This window comes from Eulemur rufifrons, chromosome 29 (genome assembly GCF_041146395.1).
Source record: "Eulemur rufifrons isolate Redbay chromosome 29, OSU_ERuf_1, whole genome shotgun sequence".
Classification (NCBI taxonomy): domain Eukaryota; kingdom Metazoa; phylum Chordata; class Mammalia; order Primates; family Lemuridae; genus Eulemur; species Eulemur rufifrons.
Window position 1 is genome coordinate 26,648,621 of NC_091011.1, and position 25,756 is coordinate 26,674,376.

Below are 25,756 nucleotides of genomic sequence, written 5' to 3' on the forward strand. Positions count from 1 at the left end.
ACTGTAGACTGGAGGCAAAGCACAATGCATGTAATCAGACCTCTCTAAGAGTTTGTTAGACTGATTTGAATTTGCAGCACACTTCCTTACGAGTAATTGTTGCATGAACACACTACCATACACACACTCACACAGCAAAGAAACTCACACTATAGTAAGGGAGGTCAAACTGTTACATTCAACCAAAATGAGCTCTGCAGAGTTCAACAATGAGTCTAAGTTTTCTCTCTAATATCCTAATGGGCTAGTATATACACAGGCTTTTAAATCATATATTTATTATCCAGATACTAGCAGGCATTTAACTGAAATCTGGAAGCATTTTGTCAGGAAGGAAAAGAACTAACTAAAGAGAGAGAAAAGTGGCATTTCATAGCTGTTTTACCACATCACACCTTCAGCAAAACCAACCCCATCCTTGCCTCGTCCCTGATGGCTCTGCCAGCAGAGAGAGCGAACTGGAGCAGATTTAAGTTTTAAAATGCCGCCTAATATCATTTGGGCAAATTAGCTTACATGGCTGGACATTGTGCTCCAGCCACAGAGAACGTTCTTTTCCTGTCAGAAGCTCTGACAGCCCACTACCACGGTGAAATATCAGGAACCTCTGAACATTTTTCTTGATTTCTTTAAGAGTGAACATTAGACATATTAAGAACAACAACCCAATCATTAAGCCCTGTGCAGTTCTCCTAGGAGCCAGCTCTATCGCTTTAATCAGATTATGGACAACTCATTCTCATCCCTGCCATTTATCTTTTTTGTTTACGCGCACACCAAGTGGCATTCCTCTTAGCATCAAAAAATAGTAATCAAAATTGAGAACAACAAAAGACCTTTCATTATTTACGGTGTTAAGTAACATGTATTTGCTTTCATTAGTTTCCAAACAACGAAGTACACTGGTTCTGATTAAACCTGGCATGTGTTAATTATATCCGAGGCCCGGGGTTGTTTTGTCTACAATAAAGGATTACTTAAAGGTGAAGCCTGAGCTGAAATTTGAGGTGCCCCGGCCTCAGGAGTCACCCGCCTCTATGTGTCTCCTCAGTGAAAGTTGCCAGCCTCGGAATGGCAGAAGCGGATGTGAGCTTGTCACAGAAAGTTACGGGATTTTTTGGTTTGGTTTTGTTTTTTAAGCCCACAGCTTTATCACCCGTTTTATGGGCTCGAGTTAAATGGCAGTACAATGCAGTTTGCTCTCTTACTGCTCAGCGCTAACAGCCATGATGAGCCGTAATTAGAAGTAAAAACCACCACATAAATAACATGGCAGAAAAAATTGCCACTAGGAGAAGCCAGACTTTGGCTATGGGAAACTTCAGCCCGTCCCGAGTATCCATCATGCTTAAGGGGCAGCGCGTGTTTTAGCCCATATTTGTCTTACTAAAGCCAAAATGGGAGCCATTTAGACTTTCAAACAAGCTTTTAAAAATAGGGAACGCAGGTTCAAACAGACTGTCCGCTGCTAAATGTGATGTAGAAACCCATTGTCTGGAGGCCAGGACAGCTACCAGGGATGGGAGCGAGAGCTTGGCAGCCCAGGAGCAAGGAAGGGGAAAGAAACAGTAGAGGAAAAGGAGGCCTGGACTTACCCCAGCAGGGAGGTCTAGAAATATCTCACTAGAGAGCTGGAGAGTCCCTGCACACCACTGAGCACAGGTGCTTAGACTTCCACTGGGGGAACGAGTGAGGCTGGGACACCTTGCCAATTTCACTTCCATGACCTACACTCAGTGACGAAGTAGGAGCAGGAGACTAACATTTTTCAGCACCTACTATCTCCTTGGCATTTTATGTCTATTTTCTTTAATTCTCTTAACAGTCTTAGGAAGTCAAGGAAAAGGAAGAGAAAATAAATTGTGTTCTGCACTTGAAAAATGCCATTGAAAAAACAAGGACCAACAACTAGCTTTCTGCATGTGAGCAGAGTTGTCCTGCCCATTTGCAAAGAGGCAACAGATAAGAATTAACTCCAGGACAGAGGCACATGGCATGGATGCCACAGAATAATCAGAGCCATTTCCTTATCACCTGAGGTAGCTTCTCTTGTCCCGGGGATTAGGAAACAAACCCAAGAGAGTAAACTTGAACAGAAGGAACATGCTTTGTAGTGGAGTGTTTTTCAAAGCCTGCATCATGTGAAAAAAATGATTTAACCATATTAATTTGCTTTTTAAAATGAGTTCTATGTATTTTTTGATTGATTAGCCAGAATAGCTAAGGTGTGATCTTCACGTGGAATGAAAAGGAACATTCTTCTGGGTATTCTAAAAGTCCACACGTGTTCTCTAAAGAGGATGGTTTGCTTTCTCCTTTTTTCTTGCTTTGCAAAATCAATCAAACAAATGAGCAAAAATAAAAACCAAAGCAAAAAAAAAAATCATTAAAACCCCTGTGTTGAGTTTTGTTTTGTTTTGTTTTAGATGTATCTGGTATTAAGCAGTGCATTTAGTGAAATGGCTTTAAACTTAAGTAGGTAATATAGCTCTATCTCACACATGGATTTTGTCTGCATTTACATCTTTGTGGGCCTCATACGGCATGACACTGACATTTTTTAAATTAAGATATGAAGTGCTCATTTTTTTTTTTTGTGGACCTGTTATATTATAACAAATTTACTGCATGTCTCAGAAAACACATAGCTTTGCCAAAGTTGGTGAGTAGCCCAGCATGGTTTATCTCCAGCCCACAGCTCTTTCCATGAATTCAATACTGCAGGCACAATTTAATGCAAACCCAATTTATGACTTAATGCTCTAGGGACCGTAGTGGGAGATTGTTACATTATTCTTTTCTAATCCTATTTGTGTTTTAATTTGCTAAGTCTGTAATGAGGTGCATGCCTTGAATAGATTCAAGATCTTTCACATTGCTTTTGACTTTGTTTAATATAATAGATTTTACAGTTTGTATTAAATACCCAGGTGCTTCGGTCAGTATTATCTCTTTATTTTCTCAACTAGAGTGAATAAAATTACACGATGAAAGTAACTGCGTACATGTTTCCTTGTTTATTGTAATGGTTTATTTCCTATTATAATTCTTGATTCAAATTACATCTAGTTCTCCAAAAGTCAATTCTCCATGGGCTCTTACTTCCCCTTTCCAAACAATTGTTAGCCTCCAAAGAGAATGGAATCTTGGCTGGCAATTGATTAGTTGAATAATAATAGAATATTTCCTAGTCTAATTTATGACACTTCAATTAAACAGAACAGGAGCACATGAGGAAGAAAGGAAGAAAAGAAGGAAGGAAGGGAGGGAGGAAAGGAGGGAGGGAGGAAGAGGGAATGAAGGTGCTGTGTCACTGTATGCTACTGTTTTGTTTCTGGTGTTGGGCTGAAATGGACCATCCCTAATCAGAGCTGCTACATCACCCAACTCCACAGTGTGTCATTTGCTGTCCATAACTGTGTTATAGCCAATTATAGCTAAATTCTCTATTCTGTATGCACAATCAAAGGGCGTCTGGAATGCATTTTGCTATTTTCTGAATCCTATTATTGCAGATATGTTTATTACATTCAGAAGATGGCTTTCTGAAATTACATTGGAATTGTACGACCCACCTGCCATTTACAAACAAAAGGACCTAAGCATTTCTTAACAAGGAGAAAGTTCATTTAGCTCTTTCCTGGTAACTTTTCTCCTGTTATTTTCTTTCATGAGTATTTTTATGAGACTCATTGGACAAGCCTCTATATATTTGTAAAAATACCTAAGCTCTCCAGTTAATGTTTATTTTTAAATTAATAACACAGCAGGTCAAAAAGGAGTTGCAAACCAGTGTCTTTTTGACTCTTGTGGTGGATGCTGGCTATAATATTCACTGTTAATAGTTTCTTGAACTATGAATAAAGTGATTGTAAAACAAATCCCAAATTATAATGATGTGATAGCCCTAAAATAGTTCTTTAGGTTACCTGTCAAAAGAAAAAAATTTCCAAGTTACTTCCTTAAATTTCATTCGGGGCCATTTTAAGAGGACAGTCAGTGGTGTTAGAAAGACACATGATACCTATTTGAAATTGTAGCATCTCATCATTAATTATTAAGGGAGAAATGAAAGTGTTGCTAAACCAAATGCTTTCCTTTTCCCTTCTACTAAAGTTTATACTCTTAAATTCCTACCCACTCCCAAGCTTACTTTATTACTGGTGTTTGCCTCCACAGAGCCAGGGGATATTACTACCTTTTTATTTGCTATTTTTACAGGACCCAACAAAGTGCTTTTAAAATATATAACCACTTAATTCAAGTCAAGCTTCTTCAATACTCCTTTCATTCAAGCCCTTTCTAATTTGTTTTCCTCCAGCCAGGAGCCTGGAGAAGATACTGTGATTTATGTTTTCATTTATTTATTTTATTTGGGCTTTTCATTTAAGAAAAGAAATTCTGCCCAACCCCCACCACCCTCGATTCTACCTCATCTCAGCCCACCGCACGCCTCTGTATTTGGACCATTAAGACTTTCTCAAGGCCAGACTTCAGAGTTTTAAACTGATGTCTTGGGAGCTTTGGCCACAGTCTGGGTGAGGCTTGGCCTGCGCTCCTTACGCCACTCAGAGTGGCAACAACCCAGTGCTTGACAGTCCCATCTTCTTGAGGGCAGTGGCTTTGCCTTTTTCGTCCTTTATCACTTCACACCCTGCCCAGTAAAGAGCTCCCAGTACAGAGCCTTGGAGGACTTCAGCCTTTTCCCAAAGACGAGAGATGCTTTGCCATGGAGCTTAAATACCCACACAGATGAGATGACAGGTGCGTGTCTCAGCAGCAGGCAGGACAGGCAGGATAGTATTGCTCAAATCAAGGTATTGTTTTTGTTTGGGGGCTGGGGCTGGGAGTAGAAAAAAATTCTGCATGACATTGAAGAGTTTGGGCTCGGGCATCCACAGCAGCCATGGACTGGAGTCACAGTGACTTGAAGTGAGTTACTCCTTCTTTCTACACTGATGCATGGATCCACCAGTCTGTCAGCAAATACTTATTAAGCACCTACTATATGCCAGGCATTGAGAGGGTAACATGTATTGACATAGACACGATTCGTGCTGCACTGATCTAGCAGGACAAACAGACAAGCATTTACAATAAAGTGTGATAAGCACAATAATAGGGGAAGCCAGGGAAATTGTCCCCCAAAAAAGAGATGTATAAGTGACAGGAGACCAGTTTCCTCAAGCATAAAATGGAGGGCAACAAAATACCTGCCTCATGGGGTCTCTATGATAATAAGTAAGATAGTATACAACGAGGGTTTTGGATTGCTGCCTGCATAAAGTAAAAACCTGCAAAAAAAATTGGTAAAGTAATTATTGTCATTATTGCTAAGTACTGCCCCAGGATTCCCAAAGAAATTAATAGCAGAGAATCATGACATTTCACCTGCAAGAATATGCAAGCATTACTCTGTAGTTCTAATTCTTTTTTATAGAGAGAACTAAACAACAGTGTTGTCTGTAGAACATTAAAGTAAATTCGAAGATAAATGAACTAAAATTAATAGGCTCTCTCAAGTAAAAATTGCTGAGCAATTGAGTCTTTATCAAACGCCAGCTTCTCTGGGGCAAAAAGAAATCAGACAACTTGGTTCCATCCACTTCAATGGAGGATTCATCTTCCCACTGAATCTTGGACAGCCCCAGAAGAAGAACTTTTCCCCAAAGCATTCTCACCAGTTTATTAAAGGTAATAAAATTTACTTTCATTTAAAGATTGCCAAGAAGCATTTTAAATGAATATTTATACATTGTGACTCATACTTGCTCATTACAACCTCAGAAATGCATTCCCACAGAAACAAACCTTGGCTCCACCTACAATCAAACAAAACCAGCCTTGAGAGACCATGGTTCAGTCCAGGAAGTACGATGCCTTACTTGACAGCGTGGGTAATGGCATTCTCCAACACAACTCCCCCAGATAAGAAGACAATCAAATATTAAGGCACATGATCTTTGAATACTTACACAAATATCACAAATATTTGGGGGAAATCATCTGTTAGCTGAGCTGCAGCAGAATTCCTTTTAGGGGAGAGAACTGCCTTCATTTTACCAAGCACTTAGATGAGCCATTTTGGTGGCCTTCATACGTGTCCAAGACAAAGGCAAATTGCTCTACATAATAACGTTGGAGGAATTTTGAGGTTCTGGGAGCAGCCCAAGAAGCAGAGAAAGGGGAAGAAAATTTTGACAGAGAGCAACTGAGCAGCTAGTCAGCGGTAAGAGATGTTTAGGAAGAAAGCTGCCAGAGAGATTTACCTAGGCATGGGTATGATAGAGGAACCATTATGAAAAGTGATGTACAATCTTCGATTCTTAGCAGTTAGTTATTTGCCAGACTGGATTGCTGGGTGACATCTGCTACACACACACATGCATGCCCATGTACACACAGGGAATTGTCCAGATAGGTCTATATACATTGCATTTTATTAACATTAGTAGTGATTGGAGGCCCTGCAGGGAACTGGCAGTGCCTTAGTGGCCACAGGGCACCAAGAGAGATTAGAGGTCAGCAGGAACAAGGGGTTGGAGGAAGAGACCATAAGAACGTGAGCCCCTAGAAAGTCACAGAATCCTGGGCAAGACAATGAGGTTCATACAACGCACGGACAAAAGAATTTGAGCCAGTTTCACCCCACCTGAGCTGTATATCTATATGTGAAATATATCAAGCCCGATTCTTTTATTGGAAATTCTTACTACATCAAGGAAACCTGAAAATTGAAGCAGCTATACTGGATGAGCCCTCACTTTGGATTTTGGAGTAACTGACAAGTTGAAAACATGAACTGGAGCAAATTTTTCAGAGTTTCAGAGATGCCAGCAATAGCTCTTTTGCATTCTAATAGTACTGTCTCTTTAAGCATTAATAGGAGAACACTGCCATCAATGAATGGTTGCTGATCTAATGACTAATTGATGGCAAAGAGTCTCTAATGACCTAATAGCTCATTAGGGTTGACTGAGCCAGCAGGGGTCTTCGAAAATGTTTTTCATTCCACTCTGAGGCTTTTCAAGTTTTCCTGTATATATGTCAAACCACTGCCCAGTTTGTTAAATCTACAAATGTGAAACCACAAGAATGGAGCAGATCTATACAAATATACCTTGGAAGCATAAAGGCAAATATGGAACCCACATGACAGAGGTGTGTCACACTGCCAAAGTAACATTATGGGAAGCTCGAGAGAGACATGCTGGGAACCAAATGGATTCCCAATAGGTAATGACTTATGCCAAGAATTGAGTTGTCACCATGATAGTATGGAAACAGCTTCAGGGTGTGTAAATTCACCATTCATTCATCATTTAATAAATCAGTGTTTATTAAAGACCTATTACCCATATGGTAGTATATAGAAATGCTTTATATACATTATATCAATTTATACAATTGCTATGGTCATTCACATATGAAAAAATTGAGGCTCTGGCAAGTTAGGAGGCTTGAATGAGTTATATAACATGTGCTTTATATGTCATAAGCCAGTAAGGAACATATGTAGGACTCAAATCCAGGTCTCTCTCCAAAATTCCTGCATTTTTTTTTTTCTTGCCACATTGTTCCCCATTAGAGTTCAAGCAGCTCAAGCACTTTATTTTTTGGAAAAAAATATTTGTCTCTAAAGATATAAAGAAAGGTGATTACTGTTAGTATCCATTTAAAAAGAATAGCCAGTCCCGAGTTTTATGGCAAAGATAGCATGAATAATGAAAATATTCAGGTAAGCCCCAAGTGATGGTGATGAAGAATTCTCAGCTCTTCTTTCTGAGTCAGCTCACTCCAGGGCTGTTCCCAGGACAGGATGTCCAATGGATGGATGACTTTCCTTCCTGGCATCAACCCCCACCCACCGATGAAGCTGGCACTGCCAGGAAACAGGGTGAGAGATGAGAAGCAAACACCCTGGAAGACCAACCCTATGTGCAGAAGTGTCTCATTAAATTTGAGAAGACGCTGATTATAATATTTTTCTTCGGCATAACAAACCCCCAACTTATGTTTAACTGAACTGGAGTTTTAACTGAAAAAACAGTCATTAGAGAAGCAACCAGTGTGTCAGGAGCACAGTCAAGGGATAGATTTCAAGAGAAAGGTATGTCCATAAATTTGGCCAAAATATTTATTCTCCCACTCACATCTGCCATGGCTGAGGGCGGCTCCCAGGGGCATTCATTCCCTGCCACTCCAGGCTTGGCCTCAGGCCTGCTGGTGGAGATGCTTGCTGTAGGATGCTCAACACAAGTGCCCATGGGATGTGAACAGGGCTCTGAAAGCATCTGCTACATCTGCTTTTTATCTAGAAGAATGACCAGAACAGCCCCCAAGCCCACATCTGTCCATGAATACACAGAACAGGAACATATTTTCACCTTAGTAGAGTGTAGTTGATACACACTACCCAGTACCATGAGAGTATATAATACTAGCATAAACATCCTAAAATATGTCAAGATGTGAAGAGGCAGCTGTTTGCTCCTCTTTTGAAGGATTCAGGCAATGTTGGTTGACCTCTATTATAGAACTGGCATATATTAGCTGAAATAATACTTTAACAGTTTTTTAGTACCCAACTATATGTTCTGTTATAAGGAATAGCAAATGTTTAATCATAAATATTTTAATGGCTTCAGGGATTCATGGTATTCAATGACCGTGTTAAATGATAATAATCACATCTGGTTTATTACTATAGTAATTCAGCAGCTTCTCTTCAGCAGTTATTTTTTATTATATGTGCTGTGCTACTGTCATGGTCATTTATAGCAGTAATATTTTAAAGTGGCTCATTTGTTTGTTTAAGGACAGTTTCACAATATATTTCTGTATTAATATACATTTTGTACTATTATTTCCAAGCTGCCACTGGAAAATTGATCCTAGCCTGTTATGACTGGAGAGGCGGGAAGATATGCAAAATGTCCAAGCAGAGATGGAGAGGAGGACCAGACAGGACTGTCCCAGCGCCCTCTGGGGTTATGACAACTGCCATTGAGCCTTATTCATAAATGAGGAAGTGCATTGAGAAATGAGTTAAGAAATTAATAAATGTAGAGAGAGGACTGCAGATTTAGGGAGGCATTTCAAGTCAAATACCATCCCAGTGGCAAAGGCATTTAGGAAAGAGCCCAAAGACACACGGTTTGCAAGCCCGAGGTGGACGGCAGGCCCTGAAAGGCATCTCATCTCGGTTTCAATAACAAAACGATAGTGAGGAGGCGAGAGCGAAAGCACGTGAAATCGCAGGATTGACGCAAGGGCAGATCAAGGTTACCCGCCGGGTGGCTCCGACGCTGACATCAATTTCAAATCTGCTCCAAGCGGGCACCGGGAGTGAATTGCCCAGGCGTGGGCGAGCAAGGTCTCCTCCGTGGCCTTCACTGCGATGCTTCAGAGCAGCAGGTGCTACAGCGGGGCGTGTGTGATGCCTGCTGCACTTCTGCCCCTGGTGGCACATCCCAAGGTGTGGCTTGCGATGGGGTAAACATGAGCCCGAAATCGTATCGTTCCTTGGGAACGATATATGATTTCATCTATCGTGGGGAGGGGTTCTTAATAACCAGGGGAGTTAATTTTCTGTGACATTCTGCTGAACCAGGTTGTGGAGATTCAGAGGAGCCCGAAGAAAACTGCCCGACCCCTGCTCTGCTTCCCCTTGGCTGGATCCTGATTGGCTGGGTGACAGAGGGCAAATGGCTTTTACGGCTATGAATGATGTATGACCGTAAAATGGTCTGTAACCAGAAGTGCCAACTGACATGCCTGCTGATTTAACGGACACCCAGGGTTATGTTTGTAGAGACGCTTAAATAAACACGTGCTAGGTTTGAGGCCGTTTACTAAGCAATCATTTCTCTCACTCTTCCTTTCCATTTTATTTTACTTCATCATAAAAATGGGGACAGTAAAGCCATGATTCCCTTTTTTATAATAATGAAGATTTACTCATTGCAGTGGCAGTTCCTCTTTCCTCCTTCCGTCCTGCTGCGCCCGGCTCTTTTTCCCTCTTTCTGCCTGCAGGGGTAGCTGTGATGGACTCAGGGAAGCCCGGGCAGGGTTGGCAAGCGCAGCCTCTTGAATGAGCTGCCCCTTGGGAATGGAAGAGATGCTGTCCAGTCATTATTGCGTTTGGTGAATTAGGAAAATAAAGCCCTGAGATCACGATCAGACCAACAGAATGGGAAGATTTCTGTCCAGCTACAAATCAGCAAAGGCATCAGAGACAAGGAAGACGACCTTCCCACAATGGTCTCACGCTGGGAAATATCCCAAGAGTTCCTTGGTTCTATAACCTTGGGTTTTTCTGACCCATTTTCTACACCCATCGCAGTGATGATTAATACAAAGTTAGAGTTGGGTCTGAGAGCTTAATTTAGATAATTTTCATATGACAACTGAATGTTCATTAGAGGAATATAAATTTTACTGAATGTGGAAGTTTTCTCAAATAAATTGATCAGAAATCTATCAGACATCATAGAGTGATTCCTGGCTATATCTGTGGAAAATATCACATAAGATCCATTTGACTTTATATTCCACGCTGAGTCAAGAATGGCAAACTAATCCCCAATTTTTTTTCCACTGGATCTCAACTGGGCCTCCTAATCTCTTTCACAAAGCTCCAGCAGACACATTGATGTGAGTTGGCACTCAAGATAAAACCTGTTTGCTGTTCCTGGTTTAGATTGTTTGGCTCTTTACTTTCTAAAAAAGATTTACAAAACTTTTTGCCTTTTTCTATTGCTAGAATGTTATTTTTTTTAAATTAATGAAATTATTTGTTTTCTTAAAGAGTATGTAAATCTGTGAACCCATCTGATTCTGGTGCCTATTGCAATGGTAAATCTTTATCCACTTTCCTCTACGGTAATTGGCCCACTCAAGTTTTCATTTCTTCTTGAATCAATTTTGGTCTTGTTTGCTAGGAAATTGTTCATGTTAGGTTTTCAAATTTATTGCTGTAGAGCTGTGTGTAGCATTCTCTCAGATTTTCTCTTAGATTTATCTTAGATTTTAACTTAATCCCTTCTGTATCTATAGTTATGTCTCCCTTCTCATTGGTAATCTTGTGTATTTTTGCTCTCTCCTTTTTTCTTATTCAGACTTCACATGGTTTCTCTATTTTTTTTTTTTTTTTTTGTCTTGACAGCCAGCTTTTGGGTTTATTCATTCTTTCTACTGTATGTTTTATTTCTTGTCATTTATTCTAGCTTTTGCCTTTATTCATTTCTCTTTATAACTTTATTTGTTTTTGTGGTGTTGTCACCATGTTTCTAATTTCTTAAAATTGGTGCTTAAATTTGTTTTTTATCTTTTGGTCCTTTTTAATAATAGAAGAAGGAGCCAGCAAACTATTATGCATGTGCCAGATTGAACCCATAGTCTGTTTTCGCACAACTTGGGAGCTAAGAATGATTTTTACTTTGTTTTTGAGATGGTGTCTTGCTTTGTTGCCCGGGCTAGAGTGCAGTGGCATTATCACAGGTCAGCTTTTACATTTTTAAAGGGCTGCTAAACAAAAGAAAACCAAACAAAAAAAGAGTCTTTGACAGAGACTATATGGCCCACAAAGCTCTCACCCTTTACAGAAAAGGTTTGCTGACCCTTGATACAAGCCTTTAAGGCTATACTTTTCCCTCTGAGTACAGCTTTCACTCTACCCCTGGATTCACATGAATTGTTCTACATCTCTTGCTTCCTAGATACTTTATAATTTACCTACTATTTTTCTCTTTTATCAAAGGGTTGTTCAAGCGTGTATTTTGTTATGTCTGCTTTTACTCACCTTTTAATTATTTATGTCTAATTTTATAATCATGTGATAAGAGAATGTGGCCGTTCTCTGTTCTTCAGCTTGCTATAATTCCTTCCAATTCTTCCATCAGACTGGCTGTTACTGTCTGGTCCTGTAGGCATTTTGGTTTACTACCTTTGCAGTTTGTTTGTTTTTTGAGGCAGAGTCTCACTGTCTTCTAGGCTAGGGTGCTGTGGTGTCAGCCTAGCTCACAGCAACCTCAAACTCCTGGGCTCAAACAATCTTCCTGCCTCAGCCTCCCAAGTAGCTTGGACTACAGATGTGCTCCACCATACCTGGCTAATGTTTTCTATTTTTAGTAGAGATGGGTCCTCACTCTTGCTCAGGCTAGTCTCGAACTCCTGACCTCAAGCAATGTAGTTTGTTTTTTTCTTTTAAGAGACAGGATCTCACTCTGTCATTCAGGCTGGAGTGCAGTGGCATCATCACAGCTCACTGCAGCCTTGAACTTCTGGGCGCCAGTGGTCCTTTCTCCTTAGCCTCCCAAGTAGCTGGGACTACAGGCCCCAGCCACCGTGCCTGGCTTGAATTTTTTTATGTAGTATTTTTTAGCCTTTCTAAATCCATGTTCCTCCTTTCCCTGAATACTTTTGATAAGATTAAATCCTCTTGCCCTCCTTTAATAATAATTGGCATTCAACCTAAATATTGGAAGTAAAATAAAGCAAAACAATGGGACAAAATACTTGCTGTGTTTCAAAGTGTACACTCCCAAAATATTGACTCCACCTCTAGGGTTAACTGTCACCAATCCATACAAAATTGCTCTGATCAATACATCGCATTTCTGACCTGGTGGAACTCCAAAGACCCCTTATTCACTGTGGTGTCTCCATTATAATTCAGACAACAGAGCTGCTTGGTGTAATGTGAGTGATATATACAAATGTATCTGAACCCAGGCACTGGTAAACCTACTAGCTCAGTAAAATAAAGATGTCCAAGAATTCATGTCACAAAGCAGGAAGTTACACTTAGAATCCTGATATCATCATCACACACAGTGGAACAGGTAGATGAAATGACTTAAGTACCTGGGTTTCAAGGAAAGAAACTTTTGTTCTCTATGAACTATGTAGAATTTTTTTAAAGCCCATAATAAATATCATAAGCAGTTGCCCAGAAAGACCACCTGGGCACCAAGTCTGAAGGTAGCATTTACCTTTGCAAATTTACCCCTCCAGACTCTGACCTCAGCTCTACAGAAATGTCATTTCATCTACGGCTGCAAGTTGATTGCACCTGGGGACACTGTTTCATGCTAGTCTCAGAGAGACTAGTATAGTAAATCATATGCCAACTTATGTATTTACTATGAGAAATGGAACTGTTGTGTGGATAGAACAGTCACATGTACATGACCAGCACATTGCAATAAAGTCATTTGTCCTATATTAGCACATTGCCCCTCTCTTCTTCCCTCTATGTATTTCTATGGTTATGTCAAAAGTACCACTAAGTTCATCAGATGAATGGATGAATAAAATGTGGTATATCCATACAGTGGAATATTATTTGGCAATAAAAAGGAATAGAGTACTGATACATATTGCAACTTAGATGGAACCCTGAAAACCCCATGCTAAGGGAAAAAAGCTTGTCGTGAAAGATTGCATATTGGATGATTCCATGTATAGTAACTGTCCAAAACAGGCAAATCCACAGAGACAGAAAGTAGATGGCTGGTTGCCTAGGACTGGGAAGGTGGTGCGGAGTTGGGGAGTGGGAGGTAATTGCTAAAGGGTAGGGGGGGTTTTGGGGAGGTGATAAAAATGTTCCAAAATTGATTGTGGCAATGGTTGCACAACTCTGTGACTAGATGAAAAATCACTGAATTGTATACTTTAAATCAGTAAATTGTATTGTGTTGAATTATATCTGAATAAAACTGCTACCAAAAAAGGGTCACTGAGATAATGCTGGGTTATAGACCTTCCAGGATGACATCTTCATATCTTTGTATTTTCATACATGAGCATTTCATTCAAGGGCACATCCTTTTTACAGAGATGACAGAAGTGTAGAAGAACAAGTGAAAGTCAAACACATTTAAAGCCTCTACCTGCATCACAATCACTAACAGCCTATTGATGGAGCAAGTGACATGGCCAAACATAATGTCAATAGTGAGGGGATGTATATTTTGCCTACTCTACCAGGAATCACTGTCAATGACCAAAAAAAACTTGAGATTTTTAAAACTGTTATGAAATAAATTGAATCATGATTTTTAAAAATAGGTCATTAAATATGAAATGTCCAATTTCAAATCAAACGTTTAGTTTATTATGTCATGAATGAGAAGCAGTACAATTAATCAAAGTACACGCCTAAACTATGACACCATTTTGCCATCTTAGCAGTAGCTGGTTTATGGCAGCAGCAAGGAATCCTGGAGAGCCAGTGGTGATGAAATCACAAAAGACATTTTCCACAACTTGTTGAGAATTGACTATTTTTCCTTGCAAGAAGTGGTCCAAAGTCTGGAAGAAGTGGTTTTCAGTTGGTTCAAGGTCTGGTGAATACAGTGCATGACAGAGAGTTTCCAAGCCCTGCCTCTGTAGTTTGAGCAGCGTTGTTTGTGCGATATGTGGTCAAGCGTGGTCTTGCAAGAGGATTGGCCTGCCTCTATTGACCAATCTCAGCTGCTTAATCACAAGCATCCTCATCATTTCATCCAGTTGGTTGCAGTAGACATCCGCTGTGATCCACTGACCAGGTTTCATAAAGGTGTAGTGGATAATATCAGCACTGGACCACCAGACATCATTAGCTTTTTTTGATGAATAGTCCGTTTTGGACTGTGTTTCAGCACTTCCTCTTGTATCCAACCACTGTGCCGAATACATATGATTATCAGAAAGAATCCATTTTTCATCACACATAACAATACAGTGTAGAAATGGTTCACCTTTATGTTGTGACAGCAAAGAAAGGCAAGCTTCGAGGCGACTTCTCTGCTGACATTCATTTAATTCCCACCTATCTAGCTTCTTTACCTTGCCTATTTGTTTCAAACGGTCCAATATTGCTGGAATAGTAATGTCAAACCTTTCTGCTAATTCACACATAGGTTGAGATGGATTCACTTCCACTACAGCTTTCAGCTCATCATTATCCACCTTGGTCTCAGGTCGCCCATGTGGCTCAAGATTAAAATTACTAGAATGGAACTTCTCAAACCAGCGACGTACTATCTGTTCGCTAGCCACATCCTTCCCAAACACTTCATTGATATTTTCAGCTTTCTGCACTTCATTGGTTCGACAAAGGAATTCATTCAAAAATACCACTAATTTTTTATTTATCCATGGTTTCATAAAAATTGCTCTAAAAAAATGTGAAAGATAATCACAAGCCAAACCATGCCTTTGAAAGAATGAGGAGGTACCTTCACGACAAAAATAAAACAAGAAGTGTCAAAGTGAAATGTCAGAGATATCAACTGTCAAAATTAGTACTTAAGGAAATAGGACAGTTCATACTTCATAACCTTAATATGTTTTGCAGAGTTGACTTATCATATTTCTCAAATTTACAATTTTTTCCCTCTAGGAAGCTGGAGGATGTATTAGTTAGAATTAGATTGGGCTGAAAGTAACAGAGATCCAAAATAACACTGTGCTAAGCAAAATAAAAGTTTGTCTTTCAGAGAAAATACTAGAGGAAGCAGTTCAGGCTGGCGTGGCATCTCCACTCCACGAATTCTGCAGGGCTCCAGGCTCCATCCAGGGAGTGGCTCCTGCTACCATGACCTGAGATGTTGGCCACCACACCTACATTCCACGCAGCAGGATGGAGAAAGGGATAGGGAAGAAAGAGGCAAAGGGCAGCGCACCGATATTAGGAACATTTCTGGGAGCTGTCACACAACACCCCCACATCTCTCATTCACCAGAACTTTGTTTCATGGCCATGCCTAGCAGCAGGGATTGCTGGGAAGTATAACCTATATACTAGATGGTTGGGTGCTTAGATAAAAATTAAGAGTTTTGAGAGACAGAGAGTGGATATTAAATGGACATCTAGCCATCTCTGCTACAGAAGACAATTGTCCCCTATTCTGCCTCCCCTGTATGATACAAGTAGTTTGGGTGTTTGTCATTTTTCATGAGGACTATTACAGATTCTTAGACGGTAGTTTCTAGAAAGACATCATTGCCTAACGTTTACACCTCCAGACTCTGGAATCATGCTGATAGGGCTCAAATCCAAGTAGCCCACCTTAGTAGTCATGTGACCTTGGAATAGTTTTTTTCCCCTGTATCTCAGTGTCTTCATCAGTAGTGAGGGGATGATAGTAGCATCCACCTCATAGGGTCCATTTGAGCATGAAGTGAGCTAAAACATGAGCTATTGTTATTAACTTGTCTCTCTGCCTCCAATCTCAGCCACTTTCCTTCTGCAATGGAAATCTGATGCTGCCACTCCCTTAAACCCCTGGAAAGTTTTCCTAGTGTATACTTAACAAAGCCCCAGATCCTTGGTGTGGCCTGGAAGCTCCCTTGTACTCTGGGCCCTGTTGGCCTTTCCTGGCTCATCTCCCACCTCCCCCATGTGTACCCTGCCTTCCGTGCATCACACCACCTACAGTCTGGGGACAAAGAATGACCCAGGCCTCCTACTCCCCTCCCAGTGCTTCCTCCATCTCAAAGCCTGCCTTGCTCTCCTGCTTTCCTCCAGACACAGACAGCTGCTCCCTCTCCTGCCTCCCACATATTTCCCATATATGAGGAAGCGAGATGTCCATTACATAAGTAATGTCTCCCTGCACTAGAATTTGGCCTCCTGGTGCATAAGAACCTATAGTATACAGGTCCAAATCCCTAGAAAGAGAGGCTTCAATATTTGTCAAATAAAGAAATAAGCACATCTAATACTACACAAATATTTGGCGGTGGGCGAGAGAAGGGAAGAGGTGTCACAAAGAAAAAAGAGCTTCAAATATAGTTTTCCCAAGTAATATACTCTAGAAAGCAAAATAAACAAACAAACAAAAACCGTAAAATGCAATGCCAGTAATCACTTTCCAAGTAGGAAGGGCATCTCTTAGGCATGTTTTATTAATAATATGTATGGCACCAACTCAGAAATGTAAACCCTCTTATTCATTTCAAGATGTGTTAACTCTGGGAAGCTGTTTCTCTCTGTTGTCGGAAGGTGAGTGCTGTGGGGGAGGATGGAGGCCGCCACCAGCAGAATCTATCAGAGGCCTTATCAGAACACCACTCCCACTCGGAGCTCCAACATGTCCTTGCCCTGACACAAGTGACAGATGATCCTCACATGAGCCACACAGGCCTGTGCACCTGCTGCAACTTCATCCTTTTCCTTCCTGCTCAAGAATTGTGGCCAACATTTACGGAGCCTTACTCCGTACACACACAGGTTGTGGGGGTATCTCCCTTCACACTTAACAACTGAAAATAGATACTACTATTATTATTCCAACTTTATCAATGAAGTAATTACGATGTGCAGAGGGTAAGTGTTAGAGCTGGGTCTGGAACACAGGCAGTCCAATTCAATCCAGTCTGTTAATAATTACTGCCATTCAAAGAAACATCAGAATACAAGCAAGTGAGAGTGATATGAATTCACTTAATGGAAAAAAATATATTATTCACAACATTAAGTAGTAACAACAACAACAAAAGCAACTTGTATTTGACCTTCCAACCTATAGGACCATGCTGTCACCATGCTGTGTTTGAGAGCCATTGTTCCACACCTCCTTTGTTGCCCAGTCTGGTCCAGACTGGGAGGCCTGGGAAGCAGTGTGCATTGCATAGCAGAAGGCTTTGGAGCCAGCCCGACCTCCTCCACTAACTGCAATCTTGACCGAGACACTTTTCTCAGCCGGATTTCCCATCTGTAAAGTAGGGATTATAATGCTTTCCACACTCGATGTCACAAAAATTAAATTAAATAATACACAAAAATGGCCCAGAACATAATGAGTGTTCTATAAATGTTTTTCTTCCCTCTAAGGCAACAGGGAAAAACATAGAATGGCCATACGTTATCAAAAATAAACAAGCCAGTTGCTCTAATTTAGCTACGATTGATGTGGGCATCGCAAGCCAAGAGTCCACATCTAAGGAAGGCAAAACACATTTGCTTTGCACCCCACAGATTCTTGAATTTTGCTCTTAATGGCAAATTAGTTCAATTCCAAGGGAACCAAATCCTACTCACTTTCTAAATACATGTAATAGCCAAGCATAAGACATTAATCCCTTACAAAGGATGCTAACTTCAGAGTCAGTTTGTTTAATTTTAAAAAAAAAAAAAAGACATCCAAAGCCATTGTGTTTCAGAAGCCACTCTGCTGAAGCCAGCGGAAATTCCTGCATTTAACCTACCTGCACCCTGACTCTCTCCCAGTTAAGGCAAAGTCTCTGATTGAGCTTTTAAGAAGTTAGAAGGATCAGTTGGTGGAGACAGATGGAAAGAGTTTATCAACCAGACAAGAGGCCCATGGGAGCATTTCTAGTAAGAAAGAAGCCAGTTGAACCGCTATATATAATTAAAGGTGATTGAAGTGCCTACAGGAGCCAGTCTTGGGGCCACTTGCCTTTTCCCCTAGCGGCCCACGCGAGTGCCCACCCTAGACGCACAGCCACTCTCCAATGAGGCATTCACTCCACACAGATCACATTGGCTAGAAGAGGTGGAAAAGCATAGCCTTCTCCCAAGCATGGAGGAGCAAAGACTGGCACATCTTCCAGAACCTCCGCCACCGCCTTCCCAGCGTGGAAGCGGTTAAGATCCAGCCAGAGTGGAGATTCCTTGTTTGCTTACCCCTTAGATCCAAGGTCCCGCCCCTAAGGCAGCAGACACCAGTGGTCCCACAAGAAAGCTGTCCAGGGAAAGCCACACGCGTCATGCGCAGCCCCCACTCCCAGCCCTCGGAGCTCACGGAGTGGTGCCGGCCGTGGGCACTGCAGGAGCGCGAGCCCCAGCGGCTCACGGAGAGGCAGAGCTGCCCGGGACAGGACCAGGCTGAGGGCTTCTGACCGGAGCTAGTGCTCTATAGAACTGCGAAGCAGTGTTAAATAGCCCCTGTTACACACAGGAGAAAGACGGTGAAAGCGAGCAATGACCCCTGCCCTGCCACTCACTGGCTGGGGGCCCCTAGGTCAATTAGCTTGGCCTCACTCAGCCTCGGTTTCATCATCTGTGGAGTAGGATTGAAACTATGCATATTACTGAGATTTTGCAAGGATTAAATTAGATAATGGATGAAAAGTACTTAGTGCAGTAAGCACCAGTATGTCGTACGTGGCACCCAATAAGCTCTCAAAAAATGATAGCCATAACTATTAGTAGGTTTGAGAAGTGAGAGGACAGACACACCCAAGGTTATGCTGGAAATGAGATTCACATCCACACATGTCTGGCTCGAAACCCAGACTCTTTTTAAAAAAGTATTATGCAATGTTGGCATATCCCTAAGAACACATAGAATACATGTAATGCAAGTTATGAAACAAAATAAAATGAGGTCTTCCATAGCCTCCTTTGAGTGACTTGCATAGAGCAGATTATAAGTATTTAGTAAGTGAAAAGTAGGTGAATATTCATATTTAACTCTTCATTTCTATTTTTCCTAACTAATACCTGCATCTTACAGGGGCTCCCCTTTCTTAATGGAGCAATGGGCAGTGGGTTAATTCTCCCCCAGAATGCTGAAATTGGTGCTGTGACACCTCTGTCCCACCCTCTCCTCTATTCTTTCCTGCACTAGTCATTGTTCCCACCCTGAGGTCCAGTGCGGTATGCTCTTTTGTTCTCAGGAGACTACATTGTTTGCATCTGTTCAGGTTTCCAAGATTTGTGTCCTGTATCTCCCTCTCAGGTGGATTCAGTTTTCTGCCTGCCATTCAGTCACGCCACCAGATTTTACCGATCACCAACTGTGCGCCTGGCATCAGGGATCCAGCAGGGAACGACAGCAGGGAACTCCAGCTGCGGGAACATGAATAAAAGACCAAAGAGTAAGATCTCTAATCTGTCAGAGGGTGGTGAGTACTGAGGAAAACCCCAATGGGAGAGTGGAAGAGGAAGTGCCAGGGGCCACCAGCAGGACCTGGCCCGGGGCTGACAGGAAGGCAGCATTTGAGCACAGACCTGAGGATGTTGAGGGAGGGGCCTAAAGTGTCCTTTGAGCTCAGAAGCCAGGAAGTAGTGGCATCTGGGGGAAGAGTGTTCCAACCAAAGAGACACTAAGACGGCCAGTGCGGCTGGAGCAGAGCGAGCAAGGGGGAGAGAGGTGCCAAGAGGGCACTGATGGCCCGTAGGAGGATCCTGACTCATCCTGCCTCGGGTGGGAAGCCCTTGGATAGTCCTGAGCAAAGGCTCACCATGATCCGACCCACCTGAAAAGGCAATCTGGCACCGCTAGTGGAGAGGCAGGGCTGGTGAACGGTGGAGGGCTGGCGGCATGGGTTGGCGAGAGGTCGTGGGGTGCTGTGTGCTGTTTGGTGGTGTTTGGAAATGAAATTCCCCATGAAGACCACTGCGCTCGATTCTGTACTGCTCAGCTCACGGATGCAACTTATTCCCAGGGATTTGCTTACGTATATCCCTGCACAGAATTTGCGGGAAGCCAGTTTGGGGAAATACAAATTGTGCCTGGCTTCTCACATGTAAATTGAATTCAACCCTCTTGTAGGTCATCTTCTAAAAGGAAAAAAACCACACAGATACTGATCTCAGTTTTCACTCAAAAATTCTCAAAAACTCCCCTAAGCAGTGAACATACTTTCTCTCCAGGCAAGTCCCTTCACTTTTCCCTTCTTTTCTGAACTCTGTGTCCCTGCAGAGATCTTTGTAGATTTCCTGGGGATGCCCTGAAGCTGTGGGGACCCATGAATCTTGAGTCCTTTGCCCCACACCCTCAGTGCATTGGGACAGCCAGGAACCCAGGTGGCTGGGCCTGGGACGCCGTCCAGGAACAGGTTGTGCGTCTGCAGCTAAGCGAGGGCAGATTGCTGGAGTTTGGTCAAGAGAACAGATGTGCATTATGGGCCAATCTGACCGCAGAGAAACATTTCACCGTACCTTTTAAAGGTGCACAATTGCCTGGTTAAGCCAAGGCAATTTGACACACATTACCTTGTTCATAAACAGAGAGGAGAGAGGGGGAGAGAGAGCCCTTCCTCCCCAAGGGTGTGCAAACAGTCGGAGAGGAAGCCAAGTGCCTCAGAAATGCCGCAGCAGCACAGCTTCGGGGAAACAAATGTCTGTGGAAAGGGCCCAACAGCATATTAATGGCCTGGATGTTACCACACCCAGGCCAGAAGCAAGAAGCTATTGATCGTCTGTTCACTCTTCATTTCAAGGCAGGAGTCACAGGGGACAAGCCTTTTTGAAGGAGCCCTCCCCTGCAGACTCCTTCAGCAAATACCTGCCCCACATCTGCTCTTCTGTTTTTCTCTTTTTAAAGTTGTATTTTATTTTTAATTGACCGATAATAATTGTACATATTTATTGGGTACAACGTGATTTTTGCTACATGTAGACTTAATAGTGCCTGCTAGTTCTAGTGATTTCAAGGAATCCCAAGGAAGTGACAAGCATCTTTACTCTTAAGACTCTTACAATAGAGCTGGAGAGACAGATGTCCATTAAGTCACATGCTCAAGGCAATGGAGCAGGAATCCTGAGAGAAAGAGCTTCGTAAATGAGGCCAGTCCTATATCCTCTCACTCCATCTGGAATGTTCCCCATCTCCTACCAGGCTATCCTGCCTGCCTTCTGCTATCCCATCCTGTGCACCTAGTGATCTCCATCTTCTCCTCCAATACTGAGCTCTGGAGTCAATGAAACCTCCCTGAACTCTGACCTCCCAGGCACACACACTGTCCTGCTCCCTGATCCCTGCTCCCGGCTCCCTGGGGCACTTACCACACAGATTCTTCTCCATACGTCTGCTTTCTCCACCAAACTACTCACAATGCTTGGCATTGCGTGTGCTCAGTTAATACCGGTGTCCAGGAAATGAAAGTCTGGGCTTTGGTTTATCTGAAAGAGCTTAAGGGGAAAATTTCTACAAAGGTGTAGGAGAGAATGTGAAAAAAGGCACGGTGTGAATAAAGCAACAGCTATTACTGACAGCCGGGGTTGTGGCTCACGCCTGTGATCCTAGCACTATGGGAGGGCAGGCGTGAGGATCTCTTGAGCTCAGGAGTTTGAGAATGCTCTGAGCCCTGAGCAAGAAAGAGATCCCGTCTCTATTAAAAATAGAAAAATTAGCCTGTAGTCCCAGCTACTCGGGAGGCTGAGGCAGGAGGATTGCTTGAGCCCAGGAGTTTGAGGTTGCTGTGAGCTAGGCTGAGGCCACGGCACTCCAGCCCGGGCAACAGAGCGAGACTCTGTCTCAAAACAAAACAAAACAAAACAACTATTAGTTACTATGTGAGACGTTGAGCCAAGTGCTTTCCATGATATATGGAATGGAAAAAAACCCTGAGATTACTCAGCGTGGTGTTATTACATATATATTGGTTTTAGTCCATAGTTCCTGGCTCATAACTCCCATAGCCCTTGTTAGAGACTTTTGTTATGATGTTGGGTGTGTCAGGCCTCAGGAACAGGCCTCGGGAAGCAGAATCTGTCTGGCTTTCTCCTGCCTTCCTTTCACTTGCCCCAAGCAGGACTCTAAACCCCACCCCACCTTTTTAATTATGGCTCACAAGACCTTCATTCCAGAAAGGGTCCTGCCCCATATCCTGGAGCCTAATCACATTTCAACACAGTTGAAAACCCAAGAGGGCTGTGTTCAGAGAGCTTTCTCATAGCTGGACACATGGAGGTTCCTGAAAGGTGCCTCCTCCGACCCCGGGGAGGCCATGGAACCTCGGCACCTCTTCCCCCATACCTCACCCTATGCATCCCTTCATCTGAATCCTTTGTGATATCCTTTATGAAAAACCAGTAAACATAAGTGCTTTCCTGAGTTCTGTGAGCTGCTCCAGCAAATTAATCAAATCCAAAGACAGGATCATGGTAACCCCAACCTAAAGCTGTTCAGTTGGTCAGAAGTTCTGGAGGCCTGGACCTATAACTGGTGTTGGTGAGGCACAGTTTTGGGGACTCAGCCCTCATTCTGTGGGATCTGACACTGTCTCCAGGTAGATAGTGTCAGACTTGAATTAGACGACACCCAGCTGGTGTCCACTGCTTGGTGGGGGGTGGGAGATTCACACATCTGGTCAAAGAAGTCTTCTGTGTCGATGCTTACTATAGTGTGAGAGCAGAGGCATAACAGGGTTTGAGAGTTTTTCTCGAAGCACCAGAATATAAGTTTTTAAAAGAAAACTGGTTTTTAGACATGCTAAATATTTCCTAGGGGAAAACAATGAGATCTAGAAATGTGGACGGGGCTCTGCATCACCAAGATGGAGGGAGAATCCTGGGGGGCTGGGGGACGGGTGAGATCCGGGGGCAGAAGGAAGGTGGGGTGGGTGTGGGAGCCTTGGGGAATTTAAAGGAATTAGGTTCCAAAATATGAAGAGAGAGGAGAAAAATATTGTGCACCAGGAGTGTGAATATCTGGCACATTCTTTGCACAAAACTTGGGAAATTCACCATCTGGGGTGAGGTGATTTCAGAGAAAGGCATTGCCACTGTGGAATCAAGGGGGAACCCAGAAACCAGCAGATAGAAGGACGGGGAAGCTCTGAGAAGGAGTGAGGTTATAGAAAGAAGGGAAATTTAGGAAAGTGAAGGATGACTAAAACAGCTTGCTGCACAGGTTAACTGGGGCCAAGATAAAAGACGGACAACGGCCTGGACATCGTTAGGAATACTTTGTCCTCTACAAAAAGTCCTATGCTACAGAAAGGGGGGTTGAATCCTAAATCTCAACTAGTGGCTTTAGGAAGGAAAAAGTGATAGTGCGTTACCACAGTAGCACCTGAAGAAATCATTCACTCATCCATTCATTCTTGCACGGAGCAAATTATTTAGTAGCAAATAGGTGCAAGATATTCTATTGGGTGCCGTGAGGGTGGAAATGTGACTCTGTCTGTATCCAGACTCTCAGTGCTGAGAGCTAAACACAGCACTTTATTAACTGTGCTACAAGGTAAAGAAATAAATGCCATAGGTCATATACTATGAAAGTCCAGAGGAAGGTGAGGTTGTTTCCAAGAAGAGCAATCAGCGAAGGTTTCATGAGGGAAATATCATTTGGGCTGGGCTTTGATGGATAGGTAGAGGTATTTTAAAAACTTGGATAAGGTTTTGCACATAGTCAGAATTACATGAGGGTTGTTATTAATATTATAATTAAAGCCAATATTCTTGTAATTACCTGAGGTGATTGGATGCCTTTCCTATAATGGTCCTTCTGCTTGGAGTGCTCTTCCCCTCCCCCAATTTCTTTCTTGCTGGCCAACTCCCTATTCGTTTTTCAAGATCATCACCTCTCTACCAACATTCCCCTGACCTCTGCCATGCTGTCCCTGGGGTCTGGACCCTGAGCACACCTCTGTAATACGCTCGCTGCTCAATCAGGGGCCCATGTGTGGCTTCCTGTACATATTGGGAGTATCCGGAGGGCCCTGCCTGGGTTAGATTCCCCCTCACAGGCTCAATGTCAGTTCCAAGCAAACACTGGAGTGATGAAAATGAGATTGGCAAATGTGGAGAGCAGAGATAAGGGCCAAGAAGAGATCTTTGGAAACTGTCTGTATTTTGAAGACAGTACTAAGAAAAACAATCCCAGGGAGAAGTTCTGCTTCCTTACCCAGGCGGTAGACATAGAAAGTGACCTTGAATGTCTTTGGGGCTTCCCTTACTCAGTGTTCCACCAGAGAAAAATAGCTCCCCTCTCTCCATGGGGATATCTGATCACAAACAGATCTCCACTGCAGAGGTCCTTGCCCCTCCACCATGCACCACCCCACCCAACATAATAATAAATAGTTATGTAGGGCACTGTTTTGATTCCACTGTGTGTGAATCATCTGGGTCTATTTCCACCCCCCAAAAAGGGAGAAGTGAAGGCAGATATCGATCCATGGGGGACCTTATCCAGAACTCCATGCATATTGTCAATGAGCACTCCTCCGGGTCCAGACAGGAGCCCAGGTGAAGGGGCATCCTTTGTTTAAGAAACTTACAAAGGAAGAATCAAATCTATTGTTTTGCAATCTAAGATACCATCAGGACACACAGTTTGGCATTTGCCTCTGTTCTCTAAAACATGGGTCATGCAAAAGGTCTTTTGCTTTGAAAACCAAAACAAAAAACTCACCCTTGCCAACTTACCAAATTACAAGAGGGTGATATAGCTTAGTTTTGAAATTAATTCCTTCTCCTTTGGTACCTTCAGGACTCCTCCTCCGGGAAGCACTGGGTATGCAGAGTTTTTGTTTTCTTTGTGTGTTCCATGGCACCCTATAGCCAGCACTAAGGCATTTTAATCTAGCTTTTTGTAAGGGGGAATGTGCCCATATGCCATTCCAGAGCTTTGTTTGTAACAGATGTCAGCATCCTGTGTTATAAAATGCACACTATTTGTCAACGAAATATAATGCTCAAAGCAAAAAAATATATAGTATATTGAATTTGTGGTACTATGTAGATAAATGGCCAATCTCCTACTTCTCCTGGGCATCTGAGCAGGAAAAACACTCACTAAGAAGGAATTGAATTATTCCTTCAAGGATTTTAAGGGAGCTCTTCCTCCCCTGCGGTTTCTTACTTAGGCAATGAACGTACCATTGCTCTCCAGAGCCTTACATTGCAGTGAGAATGTGGTCAGGATGTGGGTTTTTCCCTTATGTAATACTTTTCTGTTTTATTTCATGAGAGAATTCAGTTAAAGGATTAGTTTATGTAGTTTGAAATCTGGATAAAAATAAAATGCTATTATTTATTCAAATGTTTTTGATTACTTTTTCCTTGTTT